General features: G+C 42.2%; 1 protein-coding gene across 11 annotated transcripts in view; it reads right to left on the reverse strand.

Moving 5' to 3' along the window:
* FOXP1 (forkhead box P1) overlaps nt 1–24010 on the reverse strand; it is a 627515-nt gene that overhangs the window by 247632 nt on the left and 355873 nt on the right. For 2 of the 11 annotated variants that reach the window (XM_021070851.1, XM_021070849.1), the window contains exon 1: nt 7214–17034. The exons of the other annotated variants lie outside the window; for them this stretch is intronic. The gene's annotated coding sequence lies outside the window, so the exon portion shown is untranslated. Of the gene's footprint in view, nt 1–7213; nt 17035–24010 lie in introns of those variants that run through there. 11 annotated transcript variants of the gene reach the window in all.

Below are 24010 nucleotides of genomic sequence, written 5' to 3' on the forward strand. Positions count from 1 at the left end.
CTGTGGCAGACATGAACCTGTCCCTTCAATACACGATGAAAAAATTTCCAGTTTGCCAAGTCCCAGGCTAGGTGGTGAATGAGTAAATCAACGCAAAGAATACCAAGTCCAAACCTGAAAAGACAACAATGAGGGTGGCAGGGAGACAAAGAAAAGCATCTAAAATACAAAGCTGAAAGGGTTCGCCTTCTTAAGCGAGCAACTGTATTTGCCTTTTTCGATTGAGTTTTACAATTTTCAAGTCATCTTGAAAACCAGACATGGGTCAGGCACCTGTGTCTCCACCACAGGATGCTGTACGCTCTTTTCTCGGGTGCCTGTCTCAGGCTCCCAGAATGCATAACCTTCGCTTCCCCGAGGACACCCTAGGACCAACAAACTGCTTTGCTCTGTGACAAACCGCCAAGGAGAAAGGATGCACATATCCCAAAAGAGGAAAGGCAGAACACCTGGAGGGCATGGGCTTGCCATACCTACTAAGAAGGCCTTTCTCTGGAAACAAAGCCAAACCTTCCTCTGGCTTTCTCACTAGCGTCTCTGAAGGAGCGGGGCGTGTTTAAATCACATATGATCCATTCACCACAACCATACAAAAGCTGATGCTACAATCGCACAGATGTCGGAAAGCTTAAGGAAGCCAAAATGGCCCGCTCCTCATCTTGCTTGGAAACATTACAGAGCTACTGATTTCAAAAGATCGATTTCGGTGCTGGAGGGACTTGTAGGAAGGATAAGAACTGAGTTTAGCGTTCTTATTTATTGCCGTTGCCAACAGAGCTGCTCTCTGGAAGTATTCTGGAAAATTCATAATATCCAGGCCAATGTATTTATAGTAAATTAAAGCAATGCTTTATTATGATGATTATTTCCTTGGTTACAGTGTTGATGCTGAAAATTTAAGGAAAATAAAGCCCTTGTTATCATGCTCGTGAAAGATTTTAAGCTAACAAAAAGTTCAGTCTTGATTCCAGGGCAGTTAATTAAGGTTGACCAAGTCAGGCAGAAGTAAATTAACTTGGCTGATCAATTATTTATATGAAGCAGAATAAATGCCCTTAAAGAACTTGGTCTGTTCATGAAACGATGTGTAAATTAAACTAAACATAGTTTTGTAAAACATATTTCTCCTTCTTTGGGGAGAGGAGAAGAAAAGTTAACAGTGAAATCACTTTTTGGAAAATGATGAGAGTGATAATATGATCCATCCCCTCCCCAACCCCCAAAAAGAAAAACCCTCTTTCTTATTGCTCATCCACGTGTGAGGAAAGAAGGAAAATAGCATGCATTCTGAAGAGAGAACAGAAGCTCTGAGGGAAAAAAAAAAAAAAAAAAGATGGAAAGATGGAAGTGGGAAGTCTTGGAGAGAAAGAAGAAGCGGGGAGGAAAAGGTTGACCTTAAAGATGGAGCCACTATGTAAATTTCTATACAAGCATCCTTCAGAAACATCACAGATTTGGTTCCAGACCACAACAATAAAGCCGAGTCACACAAATTTTTTGGTTTCCCAGTGCATGTAAAAGTAATCGTTACAGGAGTTCCTGCTGTGGCTCACAGGATCAGTGGTGTCTCTGCAGTGCCAGGATGCAGGTTCCATTCCTGGCCCAGCACAGTGGGGTTAAAGGGATGGCATAGGTCGCAACTGCAGCTCGGATCTGATCCCTGGCCTGAGAACTCCACATGCCAAGGGGTAGTCAAAAAAAAAAAAAGGTAATTTTGACATTATACTGTAGTCCATTTAATCTGCAATAGATAGCATTATATCTGAAAAACAAGGTACATAACCTTAATTAAAGGACACTTTATGGCTAAAAAAAAAAAAAGGTAACCATCTGAGCCTTCAGGAAGGCATCATTTTTTTGATTAGAGTCGCATCAAAGATCATGGATCACTATAATAAATATAATAATCATGAAAAAGTCTGAAGTGTGGTGCAAATTACCAAAATGTGACACACAGACTCACAGTGAACAAATGCTCCCGGAAAAAAATAGGGCCAATAGACTTGTTTGACACAGGGTTGCCACAAACCTTCCACATATTAAAAAAATGCAGTTTCTGTTTAGTGTAATAAGGCGAAGCACAATAAAAAGAGGGTATGCCTGTAATATAGAAATCTTGAGCATGTGGCTCTGACTTCATCATCAGTTATATTCCAAGTAGGGTGTGTAGATGGAACAAGAATGCGGGTGGGGGTCAGGCTAGCTTGTGCTACGCAAGAAGAACTCTTTAAAATACTCACATTGTGGAGTTCCCATCATGGCTCAGTGGTAACAAACCTGACCAGTATCCATGAGGACAAGGGTTGGATCCTGGCCTTACTCAGTAGGTTAAGGATCCAGCGTTGCTGTGAACTGTGGTGTAGGTTGCAGGACACTGCTCAGATCCTGTGTAGCTGTGGCTGTGGCACAGGCCAGCAGCTGTAACTTCTATTTGACCCCTAGCCTGAGAACTTCCATATGCTGCAGGTGTGGCCCTAAAAAGACAAAACCAAAATAAAATAAAATAAAATACTCATGTTACATCATGAAGATTCAAAATCCTGGATTTCCCATCATGGCACAGCATAAATGAATCTGACTAGGAACCATGAGGTTGTGGGTTCCATCCCCGGCCTTGCTCAGTGGGTTAAGGATCCGGTGTTGCCATGAGCTGTGGTGTAGTCACAGACGTGGCTCGGATCCCGCATTGCTGTGGCATAGGCTGGTGGCTATAGCTCCGACTGGATCCCTAGCCTGGGAAACCTCCATATGCCACTGGAGCAGCCCTAAAAAGACAAGAGCCAAAAAAAATAAATAAAAAGATTCAAAATCCTTAATGATCATGTTCGTGTGCTTCAGAAAAGAAGAAGAAAAATGCGTCTTCAGGATATAAAGCCAGTATGTACTTCTAGGTCTCATTATATAAAAGAACTGGTTCCCTCAAAATGTACAAACAATTTACCTGGCAACAGGCTATACACAAAGGAGGTTTAAGGTGCAAGGTGTGGCTAGGGGATCAACCCCCAAAGGTTGTTCACCAGGGTGACCTGGACACTAAATCACCTGATACTCTTACTCTTGTCCTGGGAGTTACTCCTATCCAAATCAGAGAATCAAGCCACAGAAAGCATCCAGATGGAAGACAGAGCCTCTCTGTAGAGGGCTCTACATTTCCTAGCATGTGGGACATGCTCCCCAATTGTTCACCCTTTACCTGGTGAGATGCTCCTGGAGCAAGTGGCAGTGAGGAGAGGAAGGGTTGGGGGAGGGAATTACAGGTGATATGTAGGAGTTAAAGCAGCAGGTGGGAAAAGGGCAGGAAGGAGGGGCTGTGGCTCTAAGATACTGCATACTTGTACTGTCTACGAATGGGGATCTCATGGCATACTCTTGGAGAAAGTGGAAGGGGAGGAGGAAGAAAAGAACAGGAGATCGCTTCCGTACACTGTCAATGAACCCTTCGGACACCACCATCCATCTGTCCACTGCCCCCAGCGGCAGGAGTCCCATTTCACCGCAAGACAATCCGAGAACCAAGTTGAGAAGTTCGGGTGCTGACTGCTCTGTGAAGGCGCCATCTTCCAATACCAGATTTTCATAATTATAACAGAAAGGCGTAAATTTTCTAATGCATGGCAGTTCAAAAAGTAATCAAGGGAATGAGCCGGAGGGCTATTTTAATGTATGCAAAGCTAGTGACCCACAGTAAATGGGAAGTAAGCCACAGTGAATACAAAGTAATGCACACAGACTCAAGTCCTGGCCTGATGAGGGACGGCTAAAATTAACACCCAATTAATTTCCGAATTGACAAACAAATGAAACCCATAAATCTACCTTCTCATTAATTTTCTTGTGGTATAATTTAAAGCAGTAATATGAGGGCAAAAACTGAGCATTATCCATCATAAATATCAAAAAGATAGCACTGTAACACCATAAATTATGCATATTACCTGTTGTTAAAAATGATTTATGTATTATCAACTTTATCGTGCACTGTGGATGTCTAGATCTATCTTTTAAAAATCTGGAATTTCACTTAGCACTTAAAAGAGAAAAAAGTTCAGGTGCAACGAAACAGTCAAAAGCATGTATTTTCTTTATTTTTTTAGTGGTCACTTATTGAGTCATAGAGGAGGACCAAGGCAAACCTGCAATCCTCATAGGTCTTAGGTTAATAGAGACAGAAAGACTATCATGCAGGTGATGGGCTGGGTCTCTCAGGGGAGAAAAAAGAAATAAGCTCCAGGAATACCTCTTCTAGAGAGCACTGGCATGTGTGTCTTAAAGGAACTACTCATCCCTCTGGACTTCAAGAATGCAGGAAAGGAATGAGTACAAGCAACAATATGGTGGATGCAACCGACAGAGCCAGAATCTGTAACAGGAATTCAGTTTAAAAAAAAAAAGGAATCCTCAGTTGGCTGGAAGTTTGGGATAGAGATTATGTTCATTGTTAATAATGTAATAATTAATAACAATAAGAAAGTAATAATAATTACAGTAATAATGTAGTTCTCTCTCCTTTATAGTTAAAGGAGGAGGGGGGAAAAGAAATAGGAACTAGTTTGTATTATCAGTTAAACCAGAGACACATCTAAGTTTATCAATTATATGGAAGAAAATATTCAGATTAAAGTACTTTCCTGCTGCACCTCCCCACCTCCATTTGTTTAGTAAGAATTAAAAGCAAAAAAATTCCTTTCTCTCCAACTTGACTTTAAGACATGTCTTGCACATAACAGGCATTTAGCACCTAATTGCTGAATATATTTTTTTCTTTTTTCTTTTTTCTTTTTTTCTCCTTGGCTGCACCTGCAGCCTGTGGAAGTTTCTGGGGCAGGGATGGAACCCAAGCCACTGCAGTGACAACTCTGGATCTTTAACCTCCTGTGCCACAAGGGAACTCCCATAACTGCTGAATTTTTAACTAAATGATTACACAACAGACAAATCCAAGGCCAACCTCTCCCTCAAATGAGATCAAGGGCTTGTGGTCACCACCTTTTATGTTCCTTCTTTTCAAATACTCTATTTCCTGTACTTATGAGGAATGACTAACCATTGTGGAATTCTGAAACTTAGAAAAGAACTTGAGTCATTTAATCATTTTAAGTCTTCACATAAGTAGGACTGTCCCAGTGGTTGAAAATATAAAGGTAATCAACCAATGACGAACTTTTCCAAAACCCATGGTGAACATTTACTATATACAGAAGGACAATTCAGAGGGAAGGGAGATGGTAAATAACAGGATGTTTAATTTTCCCTGTAATTTATGACTTGCTAGAGGAACAAGGTGGTAGTTAAAATTACATTTGTAACAAAAAGATGGCTTCCATTTTCTATCAGGCTTTCCATGTGAAGACAAGGGACCTGAAATTTCCAAGGAAAACGCTTTTTTTTTTTTTTTTTTTTGCTTTGTAGGACTACACCCACAGCATTATGAAGGTTCCCAGGCTAGGGGGTGAACTGGAGCTACAGCTGCCGGCCTATGCCACAGCTACAGCAACGCCAAAGCCGAGCCGTGTCTGCAACCTACACAACAGCTCACGGCAACGCCGGATCCTTAACCCACTGAGGGAGGCCAGGGATCGAACTCCCAACCTCATGGTTCCTAATAGTATTCGGTTCTGCTGCTCCAGTTCGGGAAGTCCAAGGCATTTCCGAATTCCACCTCCAGGGCACCCAAGCAGCTCAGAGAAACTCTAGGTGCCTGGTTCTCACAACCCATTGTAACACACCTTTCCTGGGAAACTGTAAACTTCTTGAGACATCAGGGAGTGCAGATAACCAGCATCCCACCCTCTTCAAAGTTACAGATGTCTAATTTTTATTTTTAGAACTTCAGGAGACTACCAGGCTTGTTTTCCTTCTCTCCCAACAAACAAAAGTTGAACTGCTGTCATCATGGCAACTGTGGGCAGAGGATGGAAGTGAGAAGCTGCTCTAGGAAACAGAAGCGCAAAGGAGAATCCAGCCGCACGCCCTGGCATATTAATCCAGATGAGCTCAAATAATTAAACAGAGACCAGAGAGGAGCCTTGCCAATCCAGTACTAGGCTGTTTGCTTTGCCACAAGGAAGCCTCTGAAGCTTAGGATACGACCTGGCCAGGTGTTCTGGGGAGCTTAATTAAAATAGGTTTTCACCTAAGGAAACCCATTTTAAGTTTAGTCTCTAACAAAGCCTGCCAGACTGGACTTTATCCCGTTAAACATGCAAACAGCTGAATTCTCATAAAGTGACTGACGACAAATTCAGAATGGTTTTTTTTTTTTTTTTTTCCACTTCCCTATTTTATAGAGTTGAATACACATGGGGCCAGAGCCCTAACACCAATCAGTGACCAGCCTGTTCCATGACACACTTTATGTAGCTCCTGTGAAGCCCCTTCAGTGCAGCCCCTCAGGGCTTTGGTGGCCAAAGGGAATGCTAAATTTACAGCATCATGGCCACTTCCAAATGCAGGCCACCAGAAGTCTGTGGCTTGCCTTCCTCTGTTGTGTGAGAGGGACAATTATTTAATTCTACTCTTCAAAAACTCCAATACGCATATTTGCATTCTCCACCCCCTCCCCAGGAACTCCTGTAGCTAGGGGAGCAGACTTTGTCTGATAAAAAAAAGACCACCATTTGTTGAAGGTCATGACCCCCCAGCCCCCACCCTGATGGTCTGTGGTGTATCCTTGTAATTTACAGCAAACCTTAGCAAGTCCTGCCCAGTTTTGAAACACAAGGCCAAGTCAGAAACAGCAACAAACAATAATTTAAAAAACAAAAAGCAGAGATGATGTGAGCTGAGTTTGCTCTGCTGTTTGCAAAACATGACAAAGGACGGGCTCCTGTTGGGTCTTATCTATTATGGTTGCCACTGTCCAAGCAAGTAGTCATAAACACAACCGCCTGCCCTCAAGCTGAATAAAGAGACACAAGGTTGGCTTTACTTCACTAAATGACACAATGCAGAAGCACATTTTAAAGTGAGGCAGGTAAGTGTGACAAAATAAAAACATTAGCTTTTTAACATATATCACTGCCTATTAATTGTATGCTTTCCTCCCAGTTAGGCTGTCCAGCGTCACAGAGGAATTACTGAGAACGTATCAAATGAAAAGTTTGTATTTCCTTTTCGAACTAGACAGAGCACACACACACATCAGAGAGGACCCACAAGGAGCCCCCAAGGACCACACACAACACACACAAAATACAAAACGCAGGGATTGTACCTTTCGAAGGTGACTGCCTTGTTCATAGCACTAGACTTTTTCTCCTAGACCTTTTAAGTCCTTGTTTGTTCGACAAAGTTTTCTAGCCATCTGATGTTCTATTACTGAGCTAGTGGCCCTTCAGGAGAGCTCTCTCCCTTCTGAAAAGAGCAAACAACTGCATAGATATCATTACACTAAGGAAATCTCTTAGAAAAACCAAACAACTCGCTAATCTCTCCAGCCCCTTCATCCAAGCAAAAGATAAGAAAAGCAAACCTAAGTCTCTTTCAACCACATTCCAGGGACAAGTTCCCCTTTTTCTTTCTTTATCAAAATTCTAGCATTTAAGTTTTTTTTTTTTTTTTTTTTCTAATGTGTGTGTTTTTTAAACAGACCTTGCAGGATAAACTGCTGCTCACACCCGCAAACAAAGCAATATTTGTTTAATAACGATTGCTGCCATGGGTACAGTAAACAAGGCGCCCAGCATTTGTGTTTATGAACAAACACATCATCTTACAAGAGCAATTTAACATTAACCAGGTGGAATAATCAACAGATTTCATAGGTGACACCAGGGGCAGGACTAATGTAAACACAACTGGGGAGGAGAGAGGGGCCACTCTCTGGGAATCAAGGTCGAGGTAAATGCATTACAGAGTAAACAGCTGCAAAGAAGGCAAGATAAACAAACAGTCATTCTTCTGACATTTAGAGAGGCAGAAAGGTTGTATGTTACATAGATCAGCTGCTGACCACCATGAAATCAAACCAGTTGGAGACCAGGCCTGCTTGTGTGCACAATGCCATGTTTGCTTATAAACAACAATTTGCCGTTACCAACCTTGCATTACTCATCATCATATAAGCCAGAGCGAATCAAGTGAAATCCAGTTAACTCTTTCCTGGGGACACCACTTCGAAAGTCTCAAAGAAGCATGGCCCCCTGTAGGAAAACGAGGTCACCCCCCCACCCCAAATGAAGCAAACAGAGTTCAGTCAATGCCCTTTGATTTCCTGGCTTGCAGATAAAAATAAGCATCCACAGTGCTTCAACTACTATAGGTTGGATCTAGCAACAGATTGAAAAGACTGTAATATTTTCATGCTTGAATAACCACACATTCATTTCCTGGGCTCATCTTCTCTTATCAATGAAATATATGGGTCAAACACTGATTCCAATCTTAAATATTTTCATCTAGAAGGAAAACGCTAATGTTTCTTTCTCCCCGAGTTTCTTGTTCCAAGATACACTTTAGCATTCTAGAGCCACAAACAGATCTGTAGCATTTCCAACCACGCTGCAAAAATCCAACTAAACTAGGTGATGATTCTGCCCTTAAAAAAGATTATATATAATATCCTAATCAGTTGATGTTACATAGAAGGACTCAAGAGTTCATGTTGTGAGCTTATCAAAGAAATCCTGGTTTTCCAAGCCAATAATGAATAAGTTCAATGTGTCCACTAACAAAGTGTTACAAAGAAGGGTTTTTTCTCCAAAAATGTGTTTTCTTGTGTCCTAACATATAGAACAGCATGCTGTTTATCCTAAGAACGTTATCAAACTTTATCATAGATTCTATATTTAGGAATACCATTTGCAATCAAAACATTTCTTTGAATCTATTTTACAGATACTTTAACATCATTAAACTACTTAAATTTGATACAGGTGAAGAACATTTCTCTATTACTTAAAATGTAATAAGCAAAAACATACCGAACGACAGTTTGGTAATTTATCTCTGTCTTACATTCACAATCAGTTAATTAATTTTTTAAAAATTTAGCATTGTGTCATTGCCAAGTATAGCACAACACTGCTGGATACCAAAGCAAAATGTGAAACTAGGAAAATGAAATTAGAAAAAAAACTAAGGCTATATACCTCGGAGGATTCTGGCAATTACACTAGTAAGTATCAGATTACTGGAATTCCCATCTCTGTCTAAAAAGTATAACCAAAATTTTACTGGTCTTCCCAGCTCCTCTCCCCCCACCCTCATTTCCATTAAAAACTTCCTAACCTTCTCTAGCTGCTCCTGATTCCACCTTCTGCTTCAAAAATCTAGCCTTTCTTCTGCAACTGCCAAGGCACAAAATAGCAGAGGGTTTTCTTGTGTGTTTTGGTTGTGTTGTGCTATAGTTTGTTTCCTAAGTGCCTCTCTGCTGACTCTCTCCTTTCCCCAAACCAACACAGCCCCTCAGGCCTCCACAGTGTCTGGAGACGAAAATTCTACGGAGGGTTCCGTGCCTGAGGAGGAGAGAATTCCTCAGGCTTGAGGACTTGTTAGCACCTTATAGACACAGGGAACGGACATTGAGATGAATCCCTTTTCTGCCCTAGAAAGCCTGTGGGGATTAAACTGTTCCACTGCCCCAGAGAAAGAAAGCCAGCCTTGCTAAACCCTGAATGATGATGCAAGTCTGGCTGCTGGAACAACTAACACAGACTCTTCCTCAAATGCCTTGGGAACGGAACGTTCTCAAATTCCATGCTCACTGCTCTTCGCATGCGGCCGAGATGGCTAGGACACAGAGCAGGGCCTTATCCCATGTCCCAGCAAAACTACAGAGAGAAAAAAATGAAATCAAAGAATCCTGCTCTATCCCCCCATCCCTGTTCCCCATCTTCACTGAAAAATGCTGGTTACCCACTCTCCACACTTCTGGTTTCTTCCAGGAGTTCTCCTGACCTTTATGTTTATTTTCTATCCCTGGAGCCTGAAATGAACCAAATGACTGGTAAGGGGTTTTAGTTTACAATTCTAAATGATAATCCAAAGAGTGGCAGCCATTTCCCTGGTAAAGGCCAATAGCTGAGCCCTGGAGTTTTCTAAGCCTCGCATAACCATTACCCAAATGGAGGCCCTTTTTAACTGCAAGGTGATTCTATGGGTTCCTCCCCATGACTGGGAGATATAACATGCCTTTTTCCTCTATCCCAGTTGTGGTGAGGAACTTGCCCTAATCCACCTTTAGTTCTACCTGCACGTGTCTGTTTTACTTATTTTGTTCCCCGCAGAACCTAAATGTTTGAAGCTTTCTTTACTAAAAAATTAATTAAAATAAATGAAAGAGGCCAATATTCCACATAGGACCTGCTGTACAGCACAGGGGAACTCTACCCAATAATCTGTGATAATTTATGTGGGAAAAGACTCTGAAAGTGAATGAATGTGGGTATATGCATAACTGAATCACTGTGTTGTATAGAAGAAATTACCATAACATTAAAAATCAACTATACCTCAATAAAACTTTAAAAATTGAAAAAAAAAATACATCAAAGAGGAAGATAGAGGGCACTGACTGAATTTTTTATACAACCTGTTTGATAAACTATTTTCAAAAATAAAGAGTCTCCAGGAAACTCTGGGAAGACCCAAGATTGGGTCTTAGAAATCCTGAGATTCTTAGAGCGATCATGCTACCATAGTGACCACTTGAGCCAGTTTCCAAACCTCAAGCATTTACTTCTACCTTCATTATTTTTGCCATCTTCATCTACATCTCCCATGTTATTCTTACAAATTACTTACTTTTGGCCAACATAAATCTATTTCAGAGAAAACTTTATAATACTGCCTCAAATGGAAAACCGGTGTGCTTCCCTTTAGAGAGAAAGACTTTCTAATTAAGGTAATACAACCCAACGAATGTAATCAAATTCTAGCTAGATCCTGGTGTCCACAGAGGCTCTGGGTGGAAGCCATGTTCTTGCTTTGTTAAATAATGAACTTACAATGGGGAAAGAGAGATTAAAGACACACTCGCACCAAATGGAGACTTTCTTCTTGACTGTATCAGAAGGATCAAAACAGACTGAAAATGGAATTGCTGCAACATCAACTCACAATAATGGGAACCGGTGAATGATTTATGAGCCATCTAAAAATCCTCTTCCAACACACCAGTGAGTGGTCCAAGCTTATGTCTTGGGGAACTGAGCAAGAGGAGACTTAGGAGTTCCATCCTGAGACCAGTCTACATCCGTGACTCCTAAGTATAGTATTCCTAACAATGCAATGCATAAGGCACTGATAGAGAGTCTACTGTATACCCTTATGCTGCTTGAGAAATAATCAACCAGCTAGACTCTCTAAACTGAATGGGACTCCCGGGCCATGGGTATTACGCTTGTAGAAGACAACCTGGAAATCAAACCGGCCACTCCAACACAAGCCTCCCTCCCAGACTTGCCTTTTCTCACATCATCAAAAAACTAGTGCAACAGCCACTTAAGTAGAGCTGCCTTTCTTCAATGCAAGTTCAGAGTTTATTCATTACCAAGTAACCACTCTATGATAAAAACTATAAGCATATCATTCAAATGCTTTATTGGTCAAAAAGATGGATGCTTTTATTAGTCCAACCTTTTTTGTAATGGAGTGCCACTGATGACCCAGCATTAGCCTCATTCCCTGCTATTAATCACACTTCTAAGAGCCCATTTTGCCTTAAAATCTTAAGAAATTGCTATAATTTAAAGACACGGCGTCTATATAATGGGAAATGCCTCAGAGATCGTATCATTTCACAAAATACAGTATTTTTTTAATGGGAACAATGACCATGATGCCCAGGTATTATAAAAAGGGAATAATTTTTATATATATGAAAGAAAAGTGAGACGTAAGCTGCCTTTTCTTTGTGTGGCTTTACACATTTGTCCAGCTTAATCATTACCTTTGCAAAGTTGATGAATCCATAGACATAGGCATACAGTCTACTTAGATTAACATTGATGTAACATTCCCAAACAAATGAAAAATAAAAGTGGAAGGGAGAAAACCTAACGTGTTAAGATAGCAAAGACGTGAAAGAACCTTCATGTGCTTTAAAAAATTCCATCAGTAGCATATTCCTCATTCATCATCTATAATTCTGGTGCCTTGCCTGTCCATGTGAAGAGAACTAAAGCAAGCTCTTCAATAAACGACTTCAGGACAAACTACAGGTATCTGCCAATTTACGTGCAGTCTGATTTCAATAATATAATGATGCTCTTACCTTGTAAGTCTTCATCTCATTAAACCATCCCTCATGACCATTTAGCACAGCTGAATATGATAAAGGAAGACATCTCTGAAAGACTTTTTCAAAATACAGAGCTAAAATAAAGCTTTTTCAAAGTGCCCCTTTAATTTTTACTACTACACAATTGGAGCACAACATAAACGAATCTTCAAATCTTGCATACCCCCCCAAAAAAAAAAAAACAAAAAAAGGTGACATTATGTTACATGGTGAATGAAGGGTAGGCTCCCATCAGGCACAAAGATTATGAACAGATCTGGTGTAAATGGCTGGGAAGAATAGAGAATTAGCCTGAAGTCAAGAGCCCGGATAACGCCCTACACTTAGCATGGCTTGAACTCACTATCTGTGAACCAGCACAGAGGCTGGTCACACAGTGTAGGTGGGGCTGGACATCAGACTGCTCGGTGATAAGTAATCACAGCTCTGACTGAGGGGCCCCTTCTTAGAGATATGCTCCACCGTGTAGTGTCAAATGGTTAAGATAAGCACCTAGACCTTGAACCTTACACTATAACTAGTAAAAAGGCCAATTGCTGCACCTATTTCTCAAGAGCTAGAAAGAATTGCTCAGCCAGGGAGGGTATTTAGGAAGAAACTGTCACAGCCATGCCAACAAGAAGGGTAGAGCTTAAGAGGCCCACAATCCCACATTCGGTAGAGCAGGCACCACCAGCGGGGACACTGATGGCAGCCTCCGTTCACACACTGGGCGGTGGGACCAATGGATGGCTTCAGAGTCAATGGTGGGGCCACCTGATGTCTGGAGACTCCAGAGTTTCAATAGGACACCTTCTTCAACTAAATATCCAAAGAAACTTCTGAAGGGCATTGCTACTCCCTGGCATTTCCATGGTAGCAGTGAACAGCAGTGGTACTGGGCACCTTTAGAGCAGAAACAACACCTGGTACTGAGTATGAGACTTTTAATGGAGGCAACAGGGGTCCATTAGCATCATCCCACCATTGATATATGAGTAAAGACTCATCAAAGATCACAGCTTATGAATAACCAAGTGATAGAAGGGGCCAGTGTTTTTATCCAAGAGCTGATCCCTGCGGCACTTCCCTTAGGAGCCTGGTAAAGGTACAAGGGCTCTGTACTATGCTAAGGATTTCCAAAGAGAACCAACCATGTCTCCAAAAGATAAGAAAGTCATCACTGTTTATACTGCAACTCTGGTGCAGACCTCTACTGCACAACATTGTGGTTCCCTGGAAAGGAGTATGGGTGTCACCTGGGAGCTTGCTGGAAATGCACTTTCTCAGTCCCATCTCAGACTCACTGAATGGAGAACATGCCTTGCAGTAAGAACTCCCTGGTGATTCACACTAAAGTTTGAGAAGGCAGGTGTGGTGGAAAGAGAGCCGCCAGTGGACCAGATATACTTGAATTTGATGCCTCCCCCTGCCAATGGTAAGGTTTCAATATGCCTCCTGACCACCCCACCTTTCCATTTCCTCATCTGTAAAACCCTAACACTCTGGATCTGGATTCAATCATCCTTCAAAGCAATAAGCATTTTGTACGTAATAGGTGCTGGCTGGGTTGTGCCCTAAGTGTTGGGGCCACAATAGGGAACGAACGTCAGTACGGATCCACTGATATGGAGGTGACTGTTTAGTGGGGAAAACACACACTAATCAATTAGTCATTTAATAAGTGGGGATTAGAACTGGGAGAAGTCTCATGAAAAACGCACAGGGCTCTGAGAACACATGAAGAAGCTATTATGTGTCAAGTGCTTCGTATGCAGTAGGTGCTCAATAAATCACCGCTGTGATTATTAGGAGCCCATAAAACCTAGACCTCTGGCAGGCCACTAAAAAATTCTCAAGCACAGAATCTCTTTTCCCTATCTAAAAGGAGCCCATAGAAGCAGGACTGCATTCTCAGTTAAATGATTTGTAGGAATGTTTCCTACTTTCTCTTGGCTATATGAGGAATATAACATCAATAAAGTCAACATTTCTTTGAATGGCAGTAACTTCCCAGGTTATTATTAAGAATTAGCTCTTGTTTACCAAGTTGTAGTTAAAAGGAAAAACGCAGAGCAGGGCAGAGGGTAATCCTGCAAACCCGCCTTGTCCTAAGAAATCTCTTGATGAGCACTTTAAAGCCTTGATACCTCAAGAAAAAAATCTTTAATTGCCTTCTCAGAAGCATTTCTCCGTGGTATACATGGTTTGTGGAAGTCAAGAGAAGTACATGCTGATAATTGCAGACAGGATTAGCAACTTGTACCTCATAGTGTAGAGGCCAGTGGTTAAAGACTGGTGCATTTCGCGCGTGTCTGCACGGTGGGAAAATGGGACTGACGGGAATCACAGATCCCATGACCAAAGCCCCACCACCCAGGACACCTGCCCCAGGAGCAAGACTCTCTCACAGCACCTCACTATTCAGTGTGTTTGGTGTTCCTTCAAACAGCCCTCCAAGCCTACCATGGCTTCCTTAGGCTCACTGCCTGTGAATTTGGTAACTTTACATTAAAAAATGCAACTATGGTGTAATACCTCTCCATGTTTGTATGAGTTTTTGGTTCTTTCCCCAAAAGTGGGCTTCCTTCCAACAGGTGGGTATTTGTGACGGAAGAATTTTTTTTTTTAATTTCATCATTCTATCAACTTCAATCTACTGCTTTTTTAACATTTAAGTATGACTGATTTACAATGTTGTGCCAAGTTATGTGTGTGTGTGCGCGTGCATGTGTGTGTATTCTCTTTCTTCTATTATCTTTCATCATGTTCTATCTCAAGAGACTGGATATAGTTCCTCACTGTCCAGAGCTGTGGTGTAGGCTGGCAGCTGCAGCTCCAATTTGACCCCTAGCCTGGAAACTTCCATATGCTGCAGGTGTAGCCATTAAAAAGCAAAAAATAAAATAAGACACAAATAATGAGAGAATTCTGATCTCACTTTTATCAGAATGCCCCTGATCAAAAAATGCACAAGAGAAGAGCTGGCAGGAAAAGGCAGGGATGCCGGGGCAGGTGTATGACATAAAGCATGTCATTCCATAGCAGTGATTCTCAATAGGGGGTGATTTTGCCCCCATACCCCCACCCAGGGGACATCTGGTAATGTCTGGGCACATTTTTAGTTGTCACAGGTGGGAATAGGTGCTACTGGGAAACTCAGAATGCATGTGGCCAAAATCCTAGTATGCAAAGCACAGCCCCCACCACAAAAATTATTCCAACCCTGATGTCAGCAGTATTATAGTTAAAAAAACTATTCTATGGAATTTGCACTGTTTTATGATGGCAACAAAGCAATGAGTTATAGCTCTTTTTCAATAATAAATTTATAATACGCCTTAAAATCATTTAAGTCTAACTCCTATATTTATTTTCAATGTTTTCATTTAATAGGGCAGAATATTTGCTTATAATTGTCAGGAAAACTATCTTTCCATACATATAGCAAAACAGTAAGATCTTTAGATGCAATAGAATTTACTTTACATCTATTTTACAAGATTTCTGAGCATCCCTTTAGAGAATCTTTCTCGAAGGCTGGTGTCACTCTCAGAGACAAAAGATAAAGAGATTACCTGATGCATTCTGGCTTTGTGATAACTTTCTGGCAGTTAATCATATTGTTTCTCTGATCTAATGGTTTAAGCCTTAAAGTCATAAGGACCTGTGATTTCTGCTTGCCCTTCTCCTTCCTCAATACCAGTGAACTGAGTACCTATGATGGGTCAGGTTATGTAACACTTAGGTGACGCCCTGCCATTTGAAAGAAGTCTTATATTTCCCAAGGGTGGGAATGAGGAGGCTGAGGGAGGGCACACTCACAAGCAAATAGGAGGTGCCAGGAAAAAACGGAAGTAGCCAAATGCGGAGGTGGAACCTTCACTGAGCAGGAAACAGGCAACGGCTGGGAGCTGAGGAAAATTTTAGAAAGAGAAATCTGATATAAGCATCTAGGATGGGGCTAAAGCAAGGACACCAGGGGGCAAATTAGGAAGCTTTAGCCCAGAACTGACAGAGGCAGTAGGGGTGGGAATATAAAGGGGGTGGGGCTCCTTCCCTTTGCCCCTGACTCCTGAGCACCTGCTCCATCATGACTCCCTCTTCCACTGTTACCTCTCAACTCCCCCTCTCATGACAAGTTCACACACCGATCTTAAAATAGGCTTCCTCAAAACCTCAAGTGTCACTCTCGGCTCCCACCAGCGCTCCCTCCATTTCCTGCCAGCTGATGGAGAGAAACATGCCTCATCGCCTCCACTTCCTTCTTCCCGCTGGATCCTCGGCCATAGCAGGGTGGCTTCTGCCCCGCCTCTCAGCCCAAAATATTCCCACCACATCGGCTAATGAGCCCAGAGTTGCTAAATTCGATGGCCACTTTTCAATCCTTACCTCAAGTGACCTCTTAACAACACATGACACTGTCATTCACATTGTCTCTCTGAAAACAAAAACAAAAACCTCTGCTCTTTGCCTCTTGGTTTTCCTGCTCATGGTGGTCCTCTCTGCCTATCTAGCTGTTGGCTCCTTTTCACTCCTTTAATGAGCTTAACTTCCTCCACTCACTCTGAAATCTTCCATCTTGCCTGGAGTTCCATTCTCAAGACACCTAAATCTGGAGTTCCTGTCGTGGCGCAGAGGTTAACGAATCCGACTAGGAACCATGAGGTTGCGGGTTTGATCCCTGCCTTTGCTCAGTGGGTTAACGATCTGGCGTTGCTGTGGCTCTGGCGTAGGCCGGTGGCTACAGCTCCGATTGGACCCCTAGCCTGGGAACCTCCATATGCCGCCGGAGCGGCCCAAGAAAAGGCAAAAAAAAGACCAAAAAAAAAAAAAAAAAAAAACACACACCTAAATCTTAAAGCAGGGGTTGACAAATTTTGGGGTGGCAAGGGCCAGAGTGTAAATATTTCCACTTTGCAGGCTACCAGGTCTTTGTCCCAACCATGTAGAGTTACTGCTCCCTTGTAGCATGAATACAGCCAGAAACGGAGTATTAACCAGTGGGCAAAACTGAGTGAGTGCCAATTAAACTTAATTTACAAAACAGGTGGCAGTGAGATTTGGCCCAGAAGACTACAGTTTGCTGACCCTTGCTCTAAAGTACCAACCCTGGAAAACCTTATCCTTTCCATGGCTTGACTTCAGGCCCACCTACATCCCTTAACTCCTGGATCATTTCAGCCAACTAAAATACCTTTCCAGAGCTACAGACCCCAAATCCTACTACCTTTTGGACATTCCTAGACATTTCTTCTGGATGTCCTAAAAGAACCTCAACTTTTTCTCAAACTGAAATCATCTATTTCTTCCTCCATCCAAATCCCAAGCCAGGGGTTTTCAAAAAGGGGTCACTTTCTAAATCATGAATTATCTGATAGGGGAAATAAAAGGAAGACTATTATCAGTGCCCATCCATTCTATGTTCTATTCATTCATCATTAAGAAATATAAGCTTTTAGTATTATTTACATCATCTCGCTTAATGTTAATGCCAACTCCCATTACAATGGCAAGTATGGATACATCTCATTTTACAGATAAGTGCATCAAATCTTCAAAATATAATATGCTTGGGAAGGAGTGGAATTAGGGCTTGATCTCTACCTCCTATTTAAATAATATCTGCTTCTCTACACTCTTGCCTCAGAGCACGCCCTCATCATTTTATAACTCGGAATGTGAATTTTTTTTATCGTTGCATATGGAAACTCCTGGACTGCGGGTCAAATCGGAGCTGCAGCTGCAGACCTCCATTCACCACAGCCACAGCAACACAGTGTCCAGCTTGTGGCAACACAGGATCTTTAATCCACAGAGCAAGGTCAGGGATTGAATCCACATCTCAGAAAGACAGTATTGGGTTCTTAATCTGCTGAACCACAAAGGGAACTCCCCAAATGTGAATTAATACATCTCCTAGTCTGACTACATCAGAGTACAATCTGATCAGGTCACCTCCTTTCTTTAATGGCTTCTCCTTCAATGGCCTCCTGATTCTACACATGTGAAGTCCCAAAACCTCGAGGCTTGCTCTGTCCAGGATGAAAGCCACTATGCACATGAGGCCCTCAAGCTATTAAAATGTGGCTAGAGTGACTACAGAGCTGAATGTTTGAAGTATTTGCATTTTTTCAATTTTTTAAAAATTATAGTTGACTTACAATGTTCTGTCAATTTCTGCTACCCAGCAAAGTGACCCAGTTATACATACATATACATATATATATATATATATATATATATATATTCTTTTTCTCACATTACCCTCCATCATGAAATATGTGCACTTTTAATGCAAACTAGTTTAAATTTAAAGACTGACACTCGATTCAGTGACTGGAAAATTTTCAGGTATGTGCCGAACAACTTGGGTGTATCAGTCTACCCTCTCAACTATAAGTTTTACAAAATTTAAGTATAGATCAAGTATTTCTGATCAAATTTTAATATCCAAACTGAGATGATTTTTCAGATGCAGTATGTAAGAAAAGAATGGACAATGTGTCTTTCATAAATGTTGAATATTGGTTACAGCTTGGAATGATGATATTTTGAATTGGATTAAATAAAATACTATTATAATATACACTTGATTCCTTTTACTTTTTTAATGCAGCTAACAGAAAGTTTTAAATTCCTTAGGGGGCTCTCATTTTATTTCTAATGTATAGCACTGGGCTAGGAACACAGCGCTTCGTGATGTGGCTAGACCAGTGAGCTTGCTTTTGTGTTCTCTCTCTCCAATCGCCTCCCTTCCTCTCTCGCATCTGCATTGTGGTCACACAAAACAACAGCCTTGAACACCTCTGTACCTTCACATACCTTCCCTCTAACTCTGTGTCTCCATTGTGAAGTTTCGTGGTGCTAAATTCTATAAAACCTCAAAACTCAGCTTAAGCTAAGAAACTCTGGTAGACTATCCCCATCATCAAGTCTGGGACAGGCATTCTTCCACAGGGTCTCATCATGCTTTATACTAAACTCTTGCAGAGCAACCAGTATACAGTCTTCTAATTTTCTGAATGCTTAACTATAAGCCAAGGATCATGTCTTGTACCTAACAGGGTACCAGGAGTTTGATGAATAATTCACTACCAGATGAATGAATGAGCGAATGAATAAATGAATGAGATATTGTGTAGCTAGACCCAAAGACCTGGGAGCTGTCTGATTAGAAGAAATGAGGGGGCATCAGTAAGTGTCTTTAATTTCCAGACCAGGTGATCAGGAGAATAATGATGTGCTGGTGAGAAAGGCCAAACAAGAGAAAGAGGTTATTCTCAGGAGAGAAGCAGAAGTGAAAACAAGAGCTGGGTGGGGGGAGTCCTGAGTGCATGGGTGACACTTCAAAGGGAGTGGGTAAGACTGAGAGGGGAAGGGGATGGGATCCTCTGAACCAACCATAATCAATTCTTCCTTTTACGAAACAGGAAAGGTGCTATTGTACCCAGTACTAAGTTCTTGCCATCACAATTGCCCAGTGGGGTATGTACAAACCCCTTTTTTGAGAGGAAAACACTAATGGTCAGAGAGTATTAATGTACCTATACACTCATATACCAAGCTGTGGACAAACATGTGAATGTCAAGGTCATCCCAATACAGAGGGATACTCAGGAGCAGAGGCTAGAGAATGACACAGAAGTCAGAAGGGAGTTTCAAGATGGAAGGGATGGCTGGTAGTTTCAAGTAGTTTAGAGAAGTTGAGTGTGGTAAGACGATGGAGAAGGCAGAAGGGAATTCCCCCACCCAACATCAAACACCTTCAATCTCCTGCCCTCTCCTCCTTCCCTTTTGAGAGTAACAGGCTATTTAGCTTCCACCTTCATGCTTAAGTCCATGCCCTCCATCAATTACCATTCCTCCAGTGCCAATGCCCTCTCTCTACTGGCTCCCCCCATTTCAGCCTATAAATTCACTGAAGGTACTCTGCACCCAAATACAGTCATTCTTGGGTGATGCTTGCCTCATCTGTACCTACTCTTCAGCCTCTTACTCAGTGAAGTGTCTTGAAAGGATGCTGTCTCCCTGTTTTTAGCTCCCACTTACATCTTTCTGCACTGTGGCTTCTGTTTTGTTTTGCGTTTTCTTTTTTTTCTATCCCTGTGTTTTGTCTTTTCAGGACCTCACCTGTGGTATGGAGGTTCCCAGGCTAGGGGCCAAGCTGTAGTTGCCAGCCTACACCATAGCCACAGCAACATGAGATCTGAGCCACGTCTGTGACCTATACCACAGCTCAAGGCAACCTTAACTCACTAAGCAAGGCCAGAGATCAAACCCAAGTCCTCATGGATACTAGTTGGGCTTGTTAACCACTGAACCACGGCAAGAAGTCCCACTGTGGCTTCTCAATTCTCCAGGATAGAATCATAGTTCCTAAACTTTGAAGCCAACAAGCATCTGGTACTCCACCCATATCCAGGGCAGGAAGGCTGGGGTAGAACCCTGAAGCAGTATTTACAATAGGCAGGCCAGGGGGTGAGGATGCAGGTGGTGCCAGGATAGGCCCAGAAACACTGCTGCACCTAACAGAGCAGAGGTTCTCTGTCACTTCTGACACTTAAGGCCACTCTCTGAAACCTCTCCCATACCTTCCTTGAGACCACACTGCCTCCTCCAGTTTGCTGCCTGACTCTATAAACTTCACCTCCTTGGTCTTTTTTTTTTTTTTTTAAACTTCACTATCTCCAGCCATGCATTTATTGCTAGGGTTTCTAAAGGTTCCCCTGTACCCTTCATATATGTTTCAACCCAGCCTACTCAGGGATTATCCAGACTGGATCCCCAGGAACTACTTCTCTCCTCTAATAGTTATTCGCATCATTCAAAGCCCGTCAGATTTCCTAAAATTCAACATGTCCAAAACTGAACACTCTTTTCTCCAACCTGCCTCTTTTTCCTGATCAGGAAAATGCCACTTCCATCTTCTTTGACCTTCAGGTGATCCCCAAGACATGGTCATTTTTAGTCTTACAAATCCATCCAATTTATCCTCAATCTCTTCACTATCACCCTGGCCATCCAGGCCTCATCATCTCTCCCCTGCAATACACAAGGAAACTTCTGCCACTATCAAGGGCATCATTTTATTTTTTTCTTTTTAGAGCTGCACCTACAGCATATGAAAGTTCCCAGGCTAGGGGTCGAATCGGAGCTGCAGCTGCCGCAACATGGGATCTGAGCCAAGCTTGTGACCTACACAACAGCTCATGGCATTACGAGCTCCTTAAGCCACTAAGCAGTGCCAAGGATTGAACCCGCGTCCTTGTGGATACTAGTCAGGTTCGTTACCACTGAGCCACAAGGGGAATTCCTCAATGTTAACTTTAGATAAAAGGTATTTCTTCTTAGGTATGCCAGATGTACTTCATTTTTAAGTTGGCCAAGGGTCAGCTGCTCCATATGATAAAGATTAAACCTCTCCTCCCACTACACCAAGAGTATCTATCATTGCGTCTCTAAAGTCTAATAGTCTGTATACTTAGCACTCACTCAACAAAAGTTTTTTTGCTCCATAAATGAATGAATGGGGTCATGAGCAATGCAGGGATGCAAAAGCAACCCATCACACTGCCTGGAAAACAGCAAGTGCTCAATACTCTGAAAGTTCTTTGCAGACTAAGGGGGTAATCAAAGACAAACAAGGCTGAGATTCTGAGTTTAGAGAAGCAGAGTTTAATAAGGCACCCGATCACCATTTTTATAGTAAAAGAGAAATGAAAACATCTGCTGAGATCAAATGAAGGTAGGGCAGAGGCTCAAGTGAGGTGGGCAAATTCCTGCAGAATCAATGAGGTAGAGGAAAGCAATCTAAACCCACCAACACTGGGACTGTTGAGGCCAGAATGCAGAGCTCTGCAGTTTTGAGAGAATCGCCAGCATGAATAGGAAAAGCAGTGTGCTCGATGGCAAATGGGGCTGGATGTTGCCAAGGCCAAAGCACTGAAGGAAGAGGAGTAAGAGAGAGGTGTAGCAAGTGTCCTGCTGAAATGGCTGGTTATCAGGTAGATGCTGGGCAGGGCAGATGCAGGCAGATGCAGATGCATCCAGGAAGATGCAGGATGGAGAAGCAGAGTACCATCAATGGAAGTGAGGGGAAGGCTGTGAGCAAACACAGGATTTGAAGTATCTGGGTAAAGCACATAGAGCAACAAACACTGAGGTTTAGACCAGCTTCTAAAATCATCCAGCAAGTCAAAGGGAGAGCATCCAGAGCCTGGCATGGTGGCACACAGCAATGCTTAGTGGACATTTGCTAAATAAATGCATCAATGACTGAGCAGGGCAGAATCAGCCCCCTGACCAGGGGTCCTCTGTGAACTACCAACATGTAACTGATCATCAGCTTCATTGGAAAATAACCACAGATTAACAGTGTACTCCAAGGATACCCCATGGAGTGATTGTTTTGAAAAAGGCTATATCTGACATTGGTCTAATATGATCAAGTGAGCACTAGGTTTAAGAGTTACCACTTCTCAGCTACAAGTGAGCCCAGATCTGCCAGGATGTGGCCCATCCTAGATAGTCAGGAAATACCACTTGGATGAATGAATGGATACATAAGCAGATGAATGAGCAACAACATCCATTAGGTGTTACACACATAATAAACACTGGCTACCTCCAAAATCATTCCTCAAGGTACAGTATTCACCCAAGTCAGACAGAACAAGCAACAAAGAATGAAGAGTTAAGGCACCTTGTTTCTCCAAAATTCAGATAACACAAAGGCACTAACTGGGAAGGGGCTGCGGGTGAAGACACCTGACTGTGCTGCTTACCACGTGATTCCAATACATTGCCGCCTAAATGCTAAGCTGTCAATCCGTTTGGCCTGGGTAGCCTCAGTTCAGAAGTGGCTCAATCTGATCAGCAATGAGCTCTCCACTTAATGCCTCGTACTTCATAAACTACTAGGACAGCTCAATTCTCTGAACAACTGGGAAGGAAACTGAGCTGATAAGAGAATTAATGCTTTCTTCTCAAATCACATCATCGAGGATAATAAAAGCATGTTAAACAAATAACTCTTAAAAGAAATAGGAGAAAAACATTTTACCATAAAGCTCTAAGCTATATTGATGTTTATAAGTATTACAGGTTGGGAGGGGGACTTGTGAGATAAGTCGTAATTGCCAATGCCACGGATTTGTTCCCTGTAGAATTCTCTGAGATAAACACAGATTTGCATATTTTGAAGGTATTTCATCTGTCTGTTACACATTCCTGTCACTGTAAAGAGTTGTTCTTTACCAGGAGTAGTTATTTTCTATCCGTCATTTCCAATTCTCTGCCCACCTGCCTGCCCTCTGCAGCCTTCTGGGATTTCTCCCTCAAACTCAGGGGCTGGGGGAACCTTTTGAGCGAGGGAATTGCAAACAGAAACCCCATGCCATCTCTGGAAGGCAATAGGAAGTGAGGGGATTTCAATGCAGAGCAAGAATGGACACAGGAAACAGGGAACCAGCCATGGGGGCGCAAAGTGGACTAAGAAAAATCTTGTCCCATTGAGGCAATCTTTAAAGACAAGAGATTCACAAAAATCCTTTCGCCTTCTAGGAACAAATGGTGGTGTTACAGATTAAAACCGAATGAGTCCATTAGCAAAACATCGTAAATCAACTATATTTTAACTTAAAAAAAAAATGTCACAAAGGAGTTCCCGCTGTGGAGCAGCAGGATCTGTGCTGTCTCTTGAGCACCAGGATGCAGGCTGGATCCCCAGCCAGGCACAGTGGGTTAAGGATCTGGCTGTTGCTGCAGCATAGGTCACAACAGCAGCTC

Source organism: Sus scrofa, chromosome 13 (genome assembly GCF_000003025.6).
Source record: "Sus scrofa isolate TJ Tabasco breed Duroc chromosome 13, Sscrofa11.1, whole genome shotgun sequence".
NCBI lineage: Eukaryota > Metazoa > Chordata > Mammalia > Artiodactyla > Suidae > Sus > Sus scrofa.